Consider the following 15,801-nt stretch of genomic DNA (forward strand, 5'->3'; position numbering starts at 1 on the left):
ACAGTCTGACCTGCCCTTATTCTTCTGGGAATTGAACCCAGGTCCTTTCTAACAGCAGATGATTTATTCGCTGAACTATCTCCCCAGTCTTTATTCAATCATGTACTGGGGAAACACATTTGTAGACACCCTTCACAAGGCAAATGTGACCTGTCAAAAGGCATTTCACAACATCGGGAATACAGCAAGAGCCCACTCATCCGCAGAACTCCAACCCGCTCCCTTCAGAATACTCCATCACAAGTCAGTTAGCAGAAGTGGTCCCAGAGCGATGCAAAGGATGTGAAGGATGAAGGTGGAAACCGCAGGATAAAGAATGATTCGCATGTTAGTTCAGTCCCTGTTAAAGCAGCACAGCAAAGAGTCTCCAAATGATCCGAGCAGGGAAAAATCCTCCCAGGTTCTTAGAGGAAAGATGCTATGAATGTGAGTCTGTAATCGCCCTAACGTTGTGGAGGACACAATCATAAACAAAGACTGGGCGGACACACACCAGCGCTGACAGAGGCTCTTTCAGTTGTGCGACAATGAATCATTTTTCTTTTTTCCCCTTTATTTATTTATTTTTCCTTTACATCTTTGTTGCGATGAGGTTGTGCAACTTTATTTTAATAAAAAACCTTTTATTTTTTCTTTGTTAATTTCATACATGTATGCAATATATTTTGTCAATTCATCCCCACTCCTCTCTGAGACCTCCCAACACATCCCCTTCTGACTTCATGTGACCCGTCTCTCTCTCTCTCTCTCTCTGCCTTTTTTTTTTTTTTTTTTTTTTTTAATTTTGCTGGTTCACTAAGTCCAATGAGAGCTTCTGCCGGAAAGTTTAGTGATGTTGTCTTGATCTTGTGTAGGTCTTGTACAGGTGACTACAGTTGCAGTGAGTTCATGAGCACAGAGGCCATGTCACATCTAGATGACAGCATTTCACAATGCTCCTCTCCATCTTCCAGCTCTTACCTCTTTTTTTCCCCTTCTTCCATGATGCCCTCTGAGCCTTGGTGTTTTTGGTGTAGATGTAGCTTGTGGAAGGGAAGAGTAGTTTCCTGACATAAGCAAAATGAAAGCTCATCAAAATGTAGCCACATATAAAAACAGGGCTGCTTGCCTTTTCTTTCTCTTCCTTCCTTTCTTTTTCTAGACCATCTGTCTATGTAGCCCTGACTATCCTAGAACGTGATACATAGATAAAACTAGCCTGAAATTCATATAGATACACCTACCTCTGCTCCAGAGTGCTGGGATTAAAGGTGTGAGCCATTACACCTGACTTTCTATGTTTTTTAAAGTTTGGTTTGTGTTGAATAAAGTCTGTGTGCTTGAAAATTTGAAGTACTATTTGTTCTTAGAAAGAATAGGAACACTGTACCATTAGGGATGGTTATGGAGCATTTTGATACATATATACTGTGCAATGTCCAAATCAGATGTGACCTCTCCATCTCTTCAAAGGTCAACGATGTTCTCTACTTCCAGAGTTTTCAAATACACAGTGCGGTGATTGTATCTGTAACCACTGTGCTGCACAGGAACACCCAGAGCCTCTCTCTCTCCTGCCTGTAACAGACAACACACTAAGCCGAGCACTTCCTTTGCCACCCTTCCCACCGCCCCAGTAGCTGGCGCCACTTCCAGATGCAGGCCATATTAGTGAGCGCCTCCGTGGTGCTGTGGGGTGCATTCCCAGGAGCTCAGGCCCTCTGACTGCTGCCTCCCTGCTTATCTTTCCCTGCACAGAGCCACAGGGGATGAGGAGCTGAAGGGGAAGTACTGAAGATGGGCATAAAAAGTACTGGCCGGGCTCCTGAAAACTCTTCGTTGGAAATGCCAGTGCGGTTTGAAGGCACTTGCTTCAGCCCATCTCCCCTATCACAGCTAAGCCAGGGTACAAGTCATCAGCCTCATGGAAATACTGAAGGAAGGGGGCTCAGGCTTCTACCTGGGGCAGAATATTCTGTCTGAGCTGTCACTTTCTATGCAGAGCCCTGGCCTTTCCAGTCCTTTCCAGTCCTTTCCAAAGCTCTGAGGAAGCCCCTAGGCACTGTGAGGACTGAAGATCCTCTCCGGAGAGGATGGCAGGCATCTTGGCATGTCTCCTGGCACTACTCTGTGAGGCACCTTATTCTCTGCCATCCTCCCTAGGTTGGCAGGAAATCAATGCTCAGTCTACAACATAAACTAAAACTGAGCATCCCATCAGGAACAATGGGGACCCACAGCATAACACAAGACCTGAAGCACTCATGGACCCAGAAGCCCTGCATGAGAAGGCTCCTCTGGGAGAGCTGGGCTTCCTTAGAAAAGGGACATGGTGACTGTGAAGGGGCAGCTACCTACTGATGTCTGGGTGACGGGATGAGCAGAGGGTGGGAGAGATCAGCTCTGACATTCAGGCCCCTTCAGGGAGAATCTGCCATGCTGAAGATCTAGAAGGTGTCACGTAATGATCTGCTCTGTCCCTTTAAGAGACAAGCCATGCCCAATCCCTCTCCTGTCCACTGAGGCAAGCTGATCTTTAGCTTTCAGCCTGAGTCTTTCCCTTTTCCATCTCCCTCTCAAAGATACAGCTTCTGTCTCTCCTTTATCCCCTTCCCCCTTCTGTTTCTCTTTTTCTCTCTCTCCTTTCCCTCCCTCCCTTTGCTCTTCTCCCTTCTCCCCTTCCCTTCCATAACCCATTAAATAAATACCAACTTCACTCTGCATGACTTGCCTATCCATCTGTCTCTCGCCTGCTGCATGGCTCCCTGCCCGGGACCAGTCACCTTCGGAGACCTGCGGCGTGGTCTCATGGTGTGTCCATCAGTCTGTCTCTCCTCATGAGACTCGCTGCCCCTTGTGGCCCACTGTAGCCACTTGGGGGAACTGTGCCATCCCTGCCTGGGACTGGCTGCTCTGGGGACCTGCTGTCCGCTGCCTACCCCCTCTCGGGGACCTGCAGCATTTTATTTTTACCATTACATGCCACACTTGCGCTATAGGCCTGGAATAATAACACCCCGAGGGACCAGAGTTACCAGGCACAGCTGCCTGTGTGCTTGCTTCCCCAGCCTAGCACATCCTTGTCAGGCTAACCTGTGTGTGGATAGCCGAGCCCAGGAGCTCAGGTCCCCACATCAGTGTACCTTGTGGTGTGTGCAGGGTGCTCAGTACCGTGTCGGCAGTACTGTGTGTTCACTAGGTGCACACTAATGGGATGCTGTGGGGCATAGCTGTGTGTATTTACCTGTGAGGTACAGGTGGCTTCCACAGTAATAGTGAGGTGGACACCAAGAGCTTTTTCCAGCTGCCTGCCTTCTCTCCACCTCCCACCACTCACCCCAGCATCTAGCTGGCTTTGGCAGAGCTGCCTGGGCCCAGACCTGGAACCTCTGGTGTTCAGGCCTACTGCTTTGTAAAGGCTCTTCATCCAGGCTCACCTTTCCCCCATAACCTGCTTCCTAGCCCCTCCTGAGCTTCTCCTCTCTTTCTGTCCCTGACCCTGCTTCCGTGTCCCTCTCCACCTCCATCTCTTCCCCATCTCTGTCTCCCATTCACTTCCCTTTCAGGAAATGCTGGCTGCAGCCCTGTCAGGCCTTCCTGGCAGACACAGCCTCTCTGTCCTCACCCCTGCGGGCAGAGGGAGGCCTCTGAGAAGCTTCTCCCTTGTTGGTGAACACCCTGTCACTTCCTTTTATAGGGCTTTAATGAGTCCATTCAGGCAGATGGAGCTGCGGCAGGGTGTGGGGACAGACACAATAATTAGAGAGGGTGCCAGTAGCCAGCATGGCTGGCACCATGGTGCTCAGGCACAAATGAAAGAGGAGCCCGGTCGTCAGCCCTGAGCTGTGTGTCACTTCTGGGACCCAGGGCAATGTCTGAGCAGATGCGGTCTCATTGTGAGTGGCTGCCACTCTCAGGCAGACAGACACACAGACAGACACACAGACAGACACACAGACACACACACAGACACACACACAGACACACACACACACACACACACACAGAGAGAGAGAGAGAGAGAGAGAGAGAGAGAGAGCAAGTCTTTGTGATGATGGCCCTGCCCTCAGGCTATTCAGACTGGGAGAGGCAGGTAACTTCAGCCACCAGGCCCAGAAGTCAAGGACAGATGACCACCAGTAGGGCATCAAACTTCACCGTTCTCTTTCTTCCCCCTAAACATCAGGGGTTTGCCATTTGCCACAATCAAGTTTTTTCACCGAGAACAATCTGGAGTCCGGCAGGATAATGTGGGGCTCTCCGTCTTGTTTCCTACATTCACCCTTCACCTCAGTCGTAGATAGCGCTCATGGGCACCATGACACTTGCTATGCTGGAGCCTGGGGTGGGGGCAGAGAAGAAAGAGAATGTGGGAAGCGGTACGAGGGGCAGAGGCAAGCCAGAGATTCCTCCAAGATTCAATCCAAAGCTACTTCCTTAGCATTGCTCTGTCTGAACTCCTGGTCCTGAGCCCTGACCCTCATGGTTGCCTTTCTGCCCATCTGGCCCTCATTCAATGTGTTTGTCACTAACCTCCTTTGGTATGTGTCTCCTGAGGCCACAAAATACAGCATCATGGACAACAAGTTACCTCAGGAGTAGTGGGACTCATGTGCTGGGATAGGTCTGTAAGAAGGACCTTGAGGCTTACCCAGTGGCTTCTAGGGAAATCAGCAGCCAAGGCAAGGTGACCTCAGGAGACCAGTGGCCTGGTCTTGGTGCTCTGAGGAAAACTTCTTATGGTGGACAAGAAAATCTCATGTGGTCCTAACCTCCTTTGGGCCATTTTAAGTCTCAAAGACTCCCCAGCTCAAAAACTTTACAGTTGGGGAAACTGAAACTCAACAAATATTTTGTTTAAGATTTCCCCCCTGATTTTGTGTATGGGTTTTGCCTGTGTCTGATGGATGGTTGTGAGTCACCATGTGGGAACTGGGAATTGAATCCAGGTCTTCTGGAAGAGTGACCAACACTCTTATTCACTGAGCTATCTATCTCTACAGCCCAACAAAAGGGTTTTTTTTTTGTTTGTTTTGTTTTGTTTTTTCTCCAGATTCCCAGTTACTAGAAGCAGAACTGAGACTTCAAATCTCTGGCTCCTCCTCCTGAATCTAGCAGTCACCCTCCATCAGCCCTGATAGTTGATTGGTAATAGGAAGGCAGCAGAGCTTCCCAGCCTGAGCCGTTGACATATGCATTCTCCAATCAGCTTCCAGGACTCAGCGAGGCAGGAGCTCCTATCAAGTGGTACCTGCGTGTACCTCACACTGAGGGAATGAAGCCAGGCCTGCTTCTGGGACTGGCCTACAAACATGTTGGGTGGCCTGGTCCTCATGGCAGAGAGACAGCTCCAGGAAGTACAGGGCACAGTCCAGCCAGCCTGCTCCCACCACCCTGCTGGAGCCATCAAAGAGGTCTCTAGTGTCATCCTGCCTGCCGGGCCACCCTCTCTGACCTGTTTTCCTGGCAGCTATGGCTCAGGGTGGGTCAATTCAGTGCTGGGTGTCCTGCCAAAAGCCGAGGTAGCTGTGGGTCAGATGTAGCCTCCTCTAGCCTGCTTTTGCTCCTACTGGTGCTCCCCTAAGAGACTTTCTCTCGTCCGCCTGTCACTCACTGCTGGGTGACATCTGTGTAACAAGCCCTGTAGCTCCCCAGACAGCAGTCCCCTGCTGTGCTACTTGGATTTCCACTCTCTTAATTGTCCATTTCCCCTCTCTAACAATCCAGCTACCCAGAGAGCCTCAGTCCTGTCCAGGAGTTCAACTTCCACCCTTTTTGCCCAGTAAGGGGGCTTCATGAGTGACTTTCCTCTGAGCCAAGCAGTCACCACTTGGGGGAGTTCAGCTGCACCCCTACAACACAAAAGATCATCTTGACTTTTCGACATGTTCACCCCCACACAGTGGGGCAGAGTAAGACTGAGGTTCTCACCTGAGTATCCAGCTGCTTGCTTCCTATCACCGGGCGTGGTGGCCTTGTGGGGTGGGGTGGAGTTTATAAAGGTGGGAGCTGGGGAGGGGGGGGATGCCTGGAGTGAGGACTTCACGCACATGGCTATGCTGAAGCCCTCCTCTGACTTGAATAACACTTTTCAGAAGCAGCAGGCTGGGGGAGAATGCTCACACACCTTAAGCAACTCCACCTAGGCTCTGCAAGGAAGCCCAATACACTCATTAGTTCCCTAGGGTGAACTTTGGCAAAATTGTGCCTTAGCTGGGACCTCAGAAGTGGGGATAGATGTGGCTTTATGTCCCCCCCAAGGAAGAAATTTGGTCAAAAGGGGATCGCTTTCAGTAAAGGCAGGGGGTACCATGGGCCCTGTAACTCAGAATGTTTGGATGGCAGAGGGAGTGGGTCCAATCAGGGTGTCCCACAGCCACCCCTAAACCAAGGAGGATAACCAACTGCCATCAGTCACCCCGGAAGCCACAGCCTCTGCCAAGATAGGCTATTGGCAGCTGGCTCTCTCCAGCAGCTCCGCAGAGACCCGAGAAGCCCTGGTGTTGTTTTGCCAGCAGGTATGAGGTGGGCTGTGGAGGGGTATGGCTCACTTTCTCCTCTTGCTAGTCAGGCCAGGAAGGAGGAAATGGGCACGGGTCAGGATCCCACTGAGAGTACATGGCAGACCCAGGTCGGAACATTGGCCATCTGGTGCCATAGTCAACTCCCTGTGCACAGATGGCTCCGCCACAAGGAGCCCTCTGCGCGTCCTTCAGGATTCACTCCCACTGGGGAGCAGAAGCAGAACATGGAAGGGCTAACATGGGGACTACGGCACAGGTCAGGCCTTCCATGGGATGCACGTCCTTAGATAAGCCGCTTAACCCCTCTGAGCCTCAGAAGTCTCCGTTGTAGCACAGGGACAGCAGTAGTAACCAACCCTAAGTATTCTCTAATGCTGTGTGTCCGGCCCCTTTTAACCAAGGAACGAGGCAAAATGAGGGAAGGCTGGCAATTCCTGCCCCCAAAGGGAGGAGGTGAGGACTACCCCCAAACAAGGGCACAGAAGCACCTTCCGTGCTGTAGCCAGGGCCAGCACCCTGTGCCTGCTGCTGTCTCCTGCGACTGTTCCCCGGGGCACGGCTGATTGTGCCTGAAGGATGGTGAGGAACTGGGGGTGACAGAGCTCTGGGTTGAAGGCAGAACGTAAGCTAAGAGTTGGAGGAGCAGGTGGAGGGGAGCAGGAGAGCTGTGGTGTCTATGCTGAGACCCCCCTGAATGCTGGAGGTCTGAGGTTGGGCGCCCTGATTTGATTTCATCTGTAGAGTCTGTACTGACTCTAAGATCAGGTATGGATTACTTTCTCTTTGTGGCTCAGAAGGCTGCTGGGGTGGGGTGGAGTGAGGTGGGGTGGGGTGACCTGTGGCTGTGTCAGAAAGGTCCTAAGGTAAAAGATTATCTCAGCAGACAGTTTCAGTGTGAGTTCCTGGATTCCTGATTTGCATAGGGTTCAGGGTCACCTGCCAGTTAGGCCCAAGGTAAAGGGTATGAGCTAGGAAGTTAGACTTCTGCAGGAAAGCACAAAAGGCTCTTGCTCACCTTAGGAATGAAAGTAGAACTAAGGTACGATGGTGCATGCCTCTAAACCCAGCACTGGAGGGGCAGAGGCAGGAGGACTGCAGCAAATCTGAGGCCAACTTGGTCTACATAGAGTTGCAAGTCAGCTAGGACTACACAGTGAGACCCTGTACAAAAAAAAAAAAAAAAAAAAAAAAAAAAAGAAGAATAAAAGTGGAAATTTATGCTGGGGTCTTCTCATCAGTCAAAAGGAGCCCTGTCATCCTGGTGGTGGGCGGCCCTGGGTGGCTTTACCGCATGAACTGGTTAAAATCTAGCTTTCCTCGGAATTCACTGTCAGCATTTTTCATTTGCCTTCGGACTCTAGAGTTACGGTTTCTGTTTCCGATTGGTCATTGTAAAAACCATTCAGTGCCTGCAAGGGGAAGCAGAGAAAGCCAGAAAAGAATGGAAAGTGAAAGTCCCCACTGTACCCAGCCCAGGGTGAAGTCTGCACACATCCAGACAGGGGCATAGAGCAGGGGCGTGTGTGACATGAATCAGGCCCAGGCTGGCCTGGCTTCAAGTCCCTCCTCTACATTACTCCTCAGCTGACCCCGTTTCCTGTCTCTGGAACTGATCATGTGAGACCCATGCCGGCTACTGGAGGGACAAAGAACGGACAAAAGGAACCGTGGGTGAAGACAGATAAAACATTAAGAACAGTATGCAATAAGTGCTCAATAAATGCCACATTGTGCAGTCAACAAACAGCTCGTGGAAACAAAGATGAGAACCACACATTAGATAAAGACTTTATGTTGTAAGCCTTGGGTGGCTGATGTGGAGAGACTTCTACTGCAGGGCAGTGAGAAAGGTCATGGGGTCAGCATACTGTTCCCACAAGAACAGTGGATGAGAAAGGAAGAAGACACCCACCCACCGAGTGGGATCCCAGACAGCCATGGAGAGGAGCAGTGGATGGGCACCTGCTACAAAACCTGTTGGCCTTCGAAACAGGTTCAATGAGCCATGCCAGGCACCAGAGGCTGAACACTGCACTGGGTGACTCCAGCAGGAAGGCAGGAAGGATGGTACAGCTCAGCAGTTGCCAGGGATGGGACAGAAGAGAGGATCAGGGATGGCCATGCAGTAGGCATGGAGTTCTAGCTAGGGCGGGGGCTTAGCTGCAGAGTGCTTGCCAGGCAAACCTGGGTTCAAGTGAAAAATAAAAATCAATAAATAGGTGTGAGGTCTCCTTTGGAGAGAGGGACATGTTTCAGGACTCGACAGAGGTGACAATTGCACAATGTCGTGGGTGAGGAAATGCCACCGAAACGACACTTTGAATAGCTTTATCTGTGGTGTGGATTCCACCTCAATTTAAACAACAACAAATGGGTCTCACTACAGAGCCCAGGCTAGTTTTGAACTCACAGTGGTCCTCCTGCCTCTACCTCTTGAATGCTAGGATTGCACACGTGCCCTACCATGCCCCCAACTAATTTTAATCTACAAAAAAGAGAAAAGAAAGATCAGGTGACTTGCCACAGGCACAGCCTCCTGTCTGTCAGAGTGTGTGTGTGGTTCATCATGGTGCCCCAGCTCCCAGGCTGAGTCATCAAGTTAAAGATCACCAGGTCAAAGGTGCCTCCATGGCCATTCACATCACCACCTGCGTGGGCAGGGCCTGGCATGACAGTTCAGGGTCCCAAGGGCAGAGGCTGGGTGGTTCTTTGGTCTGTGGTTTTCGCATCTGCCTCCTGCTTGCCTGAGTTCTGTATAGTCAGTCCTTCCTGCACACCTCCAGAATCCAGGACTCAGCAGTCTGGCAGGCTCCAGAGTCCTGTGGGGCCATCGCAACACAGAATGGCCTTGGAGGGCCACATGGCATCCAAAGCCAGCTTTGCTCCTCTGAGCCTCAGTATCCATAGCCAAAACCACATAACAATCACAGGAAGGTTTCAAAGGACAAGGAACTCAAATTGTGCGGCGTGGAGGTGGGCATGCTGGGAAAAGGTACCAGGAACTATTGCTCTCACCTGTCATCCTTGGCAGCTCCCAGATGCCATCAGGGGTCATCTGGGTTAGATGTATGGCTGAGGTCACAGCTCAGGGAATGGGCACAGTGTGTGGTCATTCAACAGGCAGCCACTTTTGCCAGTCATTCCAACTCCCTTTTTTATTTTTATTTATTGCTTGTTCTTTTGAGACAGGGTTTCTCTGTGTAGCCCTGGCTCAGCCTGTGTAGACCAGGCTGGCGTTGAACTCACAGAGATCCACCTGCCTCTGCCTCCTCAGTGGTAGGATTAAAGGTGTACGCCACTACCACCAGGCTAAAATGTAGGAAAAGCTGCCCTCAAACTTGGATGCTTCTGTCTCTGCCTCCTTCAGCTTGTGCCACTACAGCTGGCTCTTCCAACTCTTGATTGCCCAAATGTGCTCCCATACTCTCAGACGCTTCCAGAAGCTCGCAGTGAGAGACTGTGAACAACAACCAAGTCCTCCTGGGAAGGACAGGGAAAGAAAGGGTTTTCCCTGGAAACTTCTCAGCTTTCTGAAGCATTTTTACCTTGCACTGCTCTTACAACAAAGTCTTAATTTAAAGTCAGTTAATCTCTAAAACAAAAACCTGAGTTCTTCCGAACTCCCAGTGGAACGGAAGAGTGGTTCTTAGTCTCCCCTCTTCTGTGAGCCCCACGCCCCCCACCCCAGGCACATGCATGGCTCACACTGCCTGCCACTGCCTCTCTGGCCACTGCTCTCATAAAACTCAGAACTAGGAGATCTACAGGGAAGGCCTGCCTGAGTCAGCCCAGCGCTCCACTGACTGAAGGAATGAGGCTCGGAGAGGTTCATCTAGCTGGCTCGCCTGAGATCAGAGTGGGCGGTTTGGCTAATCTCTGTGCTCTAATCATACCACACCCTGGACTTCTTTAACACCACCCTCCCACTCTCCAAAAGTCTCCCAAAGGCCTACCTGGACACTGCCCAGATGACCTTCAGTCATTTTGTACAGATGCTGTGTCACTTAGGAATGGGGAGGAAAGGTCATTCTGGCCTTTCCAGAGTGGCTTCTGGAAACACCAGTGGCTGCAATTCTAGGCAGCACCCTAAGCAGAGCCAACTAGAAAAACCACAAAAGTCATGTGGTTTGCCCTCTCGTGTCTTCTTATCTGGCACTTCAAAACTAAGATCTCAGTCTCCAAAACCCAGATACATATTCTCCTGGTGCTGGTAGCTGGGTCCTCCAGGCAAAAATGCCACTGTCCCAGAGGCCCTGTGAGGCAGTTCTACAAGCAGAGCCTGCAGATGAAAAAACTGAGGGTCAGAGGGAGGGATCACCTTACCTTAGCTCTCAGGACTATCAGCATCAGAACAGGGTCTCAAGTCAGCCCTTTGAAGCCTGAAGTCTCTGTGCACAGTGACATGGCTGAAGGCGTAAGTCACAGACAATCCCACACCAGTTTGGAATTATGATTAATAGAATGGTTATTTATTCAAAGGGGAAAAAACTTACAGATTACCGTCCCAGACAACAGCCCCTCCGCGCGAACAGGAAAGGAGTCCAGGGGCCGGAAACGGAGCCGGAAGACAAAGAGAGAGTGGAGGACAGCCGCTGCTTTTTTTAAAGGGAGAGACCACGCCCCAATGGGCTGGTAACTCAGCGGCGATTGGCTGAAGGAGCTGAAGGAACTCCCACAGCATCTCCCCCTTTTGTTTAAGTAAGAGAGTTCTAAGCCTACTACGCAATTATATACAATAAGTACAAACCTACGAAATTATATACAATAAATACAAATATCCTATTCTAACTAGCTTAAGTCTTGTATAACAAATAACTTGGCCAAGTCATGAAAGGAAAGTAACTACATTTATATAATCTTCAATCCCATCGAAGATCTGAGAAGGGAAATAATGTTATCTGAGTAATTAGGAAGTGCAATCAAACAACTTCCAGAACATGTAACAAATCGCAGAGACAACTGGCTACCTGGACAAACACCCAAAGTCACATTTGCAGCGTTGAAGCAACCAACTTTGGCTAAGGCCTGATGTAACTGACATACCATTTTCAAAGGCAAGAAACTTCAAAACTATCTTACCCTGTCTTGGCAGGATATGACAGTCTTGTTTTATCCATTTACGGATATTCTGTAACTCTGTCAGTAATTGAGGTATGAGCATTTCTTTACCCAAAGGCCAGTTCTGCCAAGAAGAAAGGCTCCAGGTGGAGTGTCTTTGGTGCTCAACATTCTCTCGGGCATAGATCAGTGTTGCCAGGAGTGATTGTGTCTCCCTACCATAGAACTCTGAATTAGATTAAAGGCCATTTTCTACAGCTCTTTGAAGAGGTTGAAGATTATCTATCTATACTGAATATAATCTCTATATATCTAAAGAACCTGATTAGTCTAATTATAAATGACAAACTTAGATGACTGTTGATCTATATAATTCTCAATATCTGTCTAACTTAAAGACTGAGATAATAAACAACTGTGCAATAAATGAGGACAATGTGACCTCCAAATATAAACAATGTGCAAGTATACATTACAATATGGTAAATATATATTAATACATAAACAATATATAAGTATCTTAATCAGAGGTAGAAGTGTACAATGCAATATGGTAAATATACATATATCAGTACAATATATATATACAAATACATAAAAATGTTTTAAACAGAAGTAGAAGCATGAAGCATGCATGCATAAAATAATCAACATAATTTAACTTTGTATCAATATATAAGAATGAATACCAATACACTTGTCAAAAACAATAACTCACAAGTACAAAGCTATTATCCCATAATCCAATTATCCCCTTTTTTTTTTTTTTTTTTTTTTGGATTCCTGCACTTATAAAATTCCTCCCCCAACCCTCAACCCTATACTAATTATAACCAACCCCTAAATGATGTCCCTAAACCCAAGGACAAACTTTACTGGGAGAGGGGACGTCGTTCTCTAGAATTACTTCCAGCTGTCATGGGGGCGACGTTCTTTCTGGGGGATCCTGTGAAAGTAAAATGATGGTTAAATTTCAAGATCAATGTCTTTTAAAATTGCAAATAGTCTCTGAGTATTTTGTGGAGGTCTGGCCAGAATGTTGTACAAGATGTGCATCATTTCAGCTAACCACGTTGGCATCGTCTTGTGCAGCTGGTACCCAAAACAGGTCTTGTAGTAGCGCTATCAGTATCATGATGTCATCTCAACCAGGTGGAGTTGTTGTTATGGGGCCCCATCTTCTTCCTGGAAACTTCAAATGTCACTGTAGGAAAAACTCATTGTTCATTGTGGAAAACTTAAACATTAATTATATAGACATATACATGAATACCTATATTCAATGAGAGACATGATAGATATATTTAATGAAGGTATGATAGATATGAAGAAAAGTAAAGATGTTTTCTAAACTCATATTTCTTTCTGTCCCATATCATGGCTCTTGACATGAGACAGAAACTCCAGAAACTCTGGGTTTTTCTTTAAACAACAGGCTTGGAATTAGAGAGGGACTGAGCCAGAGTCCAACTCTAAAACCAGCTCTATAAATTTAGAAATATAATTTAGTATGGTACTTACAGAACCTATTCAGTTTTCTTGATAGTCCCTATTGGGCCGTTATTTTCCATCTGTCAGTATTCAAATATCCAGGGTCCCTTGAACTTTTCAAAGATCAGTGTTTTCCTGTGGAGATAAGAACAGAACCCTGCCCCCATTCTATATGCTTTTCTTACCACCTGTATGGTTATCATCATTGTAGATGCTGTCATTTCTCCTTTCCAAGAGGTTTCTCCTCTTCAAATCGAACCTTTATTAATTTTGATGGTATCCACAATTTTTCTTCTCCTGTGGAAACAAGAGCAAAACCCCTTCCCCAACGTAGCACATCTCCTGGCTTCCATTGAGAGGTCAGCACGTCTTTGAAATAAACAGGTTGGTTTAGTTCAGAAGTTTTTTCCATTATCCAATGCCTCTCTGCTGCTGTTGTTCCTTTCTCATTAGCATTAAGAAAATTCAAGGTTAATAAAGCATTATGCAATCTATTTCTGGGGGTATCTTTCGTCCCTTTCTGTTTGTTTAGCATATCCTTTATAGTACGATTTGATCTTTCTATAACTGCCTGACCTGTAGGATTATTTGGTATACCTGTAACGTGTTTTATATTATAATAAGCAAAGAAGCGTTTCATTTTCTTAGATACATATGCTGGACCATTGTCTGTCTTTATTTGTGCAGGTATACCCATGATGGCCATAACTTCCAATAAATGTGTGATTACCGAATCAGCCTTTTCTGAGCTCAGGGCAGTTGCCCATTGAAAACCTGAATACGTGTCTATGGTGTGGTGTACATATTTTAATTTACCAAATTCCATAAAGTGGAACACATCCATCTGCCAGATTTCATTCCTTTGAGTACCCTTTGGGTTACTCCCTGCAGGCAATGGTGTTTGATTATAGAAAGAACAAGTAGGACATCTCTTTATAATGTCCTTAGCTTGTTGCCATGTAATGGAAAACTCTTTCTTTAAGCCTTTACTATTGACATGATGTTTTTTATGAAATTCTGAGGCCTGCAGAACGCTTCCAATCAATAATTGGTCAATTTCAGCGTTACCTTGTGCTAGAGGCCCAGGCAGACCGGTATGGGACCGGATGTGTGTTATGTACATTGGACAAAGCCTATTCCTAATTATGTCCTGTACCTCGATAAACAATGAAGTCAACTCTGTGTCATCTGGTATGAATTCAGCGGTTTCAATATGCAAGATAACTCTTTCTGCATATTGTGAATCTGTAACTATATTAAGAGGTTCTTTAAAATCCCTTAGCACCATAAGAATGGCATATAATTCTGCCTTCTGGACAGAATTATAAGGGCTTTGTTCCACCTTACTCAATTCTTCCGATTTATAACCTGCTTTCCCTGATTTATTTGCATCGGTATAAAATGTCCGAGCTCCAGTTATTGGAGCATCACGTACAATTCTAGGAAGAATCCAAGAAGTTCTCTTTATGAGGTTAAGTCTATCACTTTTGGGATAGTTGCTGCTAATTTCTCCCAAAAAATTAGCACAAGCTCTTTGCCATGGTTCATTATCTTCCCATAACTTTCTTATTTCCTCAGTAGTAAAAGGCACTATAATTTCTGCTGGGTCTATACCTGCTAGTTGACGAAGTCTCAGTTTACCTTTTATAATTAATTCTGAAACCTTTTCTACATAAGTTTTTAATTTTTTACTTGGTTTATGAGGTATAAATATCCACTCTAAAATAATATCTTCCCTCTGCATTAAAATCCCTGTAGGAGAAATTCTGGAAGGCAGTATGACTAGGATGGAACTAAGATTCGGGTTGACCCTATCCACATGTGCCTCCTGTAATTTTTCCTCAATCATTGTCAGTTCCTTTTCTGCTTCAACTGTCAATTTTCTGGGACTATTCAAATCCTTATCACCATCTAAGGTTTTGTTTAAATGAACTATTAGATCAGGTGTTATCCCAACAGCTGGTCGTAGACTGGAAATATCTCCTAACAATCTTTGGAAGTCATTAAGAGTCCGTAACCGGTCTCTCCTAATTTGTGCCTTTTGTGTTCGAATTTTCTCTAACCCTATTCTGTAGCCTAGGTAATTAATAGAATCTCCTCTTTGAATCTTTTCAGGGGCAATTTGTAATCCCCACCTAGGCAAAACTTTCTTTACTTCTTCAAACATACTTTCCAAAATATCTTTATTTGAATCAGATAATAAAATGTCATCCATGTAATGATAAATTATGGACTTGGGAAATTGCTTACGAATTATTTCCAGTGGCTTATTAACAAAATATTGACACAATGTGGGACTATTGAGCATCCCCTGTGGGAGGACAGTCCATTGATATCTCCTAGTAGGCTGAGAATTATTATAAGTAGGCACTGTGAAGGCAAATTTTTCTCTATCCTTTTTTTGCAAAGGTATAGTGAAAAAACAATCTTTCAAATCAATAACTATAAGAGGCCATCCTCTTGGTAATAGAGAAGGCAAAGGAATTCCAGATTGTAGCGGACCCATAGGCTGAATTACCTTGTTGACAGCTCTTAGATCTGTCACCATTCTCCATTTACCAGATTTCTTTTTTACAACAAACACAGGAGAATTCCAAGGGCTGGTTGATTCTTCAATATGGTTAGCATCTAGTTGCTCTTGTACCAGCTGTTCCAAAGCCTGTAACTTATCTTCAGCTAGAGGCCACTGCTTGATCCATATTGGCTTCTCAGTTAGCCATTTTAAAGGTAGGGCTGTTGGTACCTCTAA

The 15,801-nt window shown here is 46.6% G+C and overlaps 1 long non-coding RNA gene across 1 annotated transcript; it reads right to left on the reverse strand.

The window, feature by feature from the left end:
- Positions 1 to 9,631: 9,631 nt before the first annotated feature.
- Positions 9,632 to 10,743, reverse strand: LOC146893883 (uncharacterized). Its single transcript, XR_015002571.2, has 2 exons — positions 10,457 to 10,743; positions 9,632 to 9,983 (listed from the first exon to the last, which is right to left on the reverse strand). It is a non-coding gene; the product is annotated as an uncharacterized LOC146893883 (long non-coding RNA).
- Positions 10,744 to 15,801: the final 5,058 nt, after the last annotated feature.

This window comes from Myodes glareolus, chromosome 8 (assembly GCF_982192425.1).
Source record: "Myodes glareolus chromosome 8, mMyoGla1.1, whole genome shotgun sequence".
NCBI classification, from domain to species: domain Eukaryota; kingdom Metazoa; phylum Chordata; class Mammalia; order Rodentia; family Cricetidae; genus Myodes; species Myodes glareolus.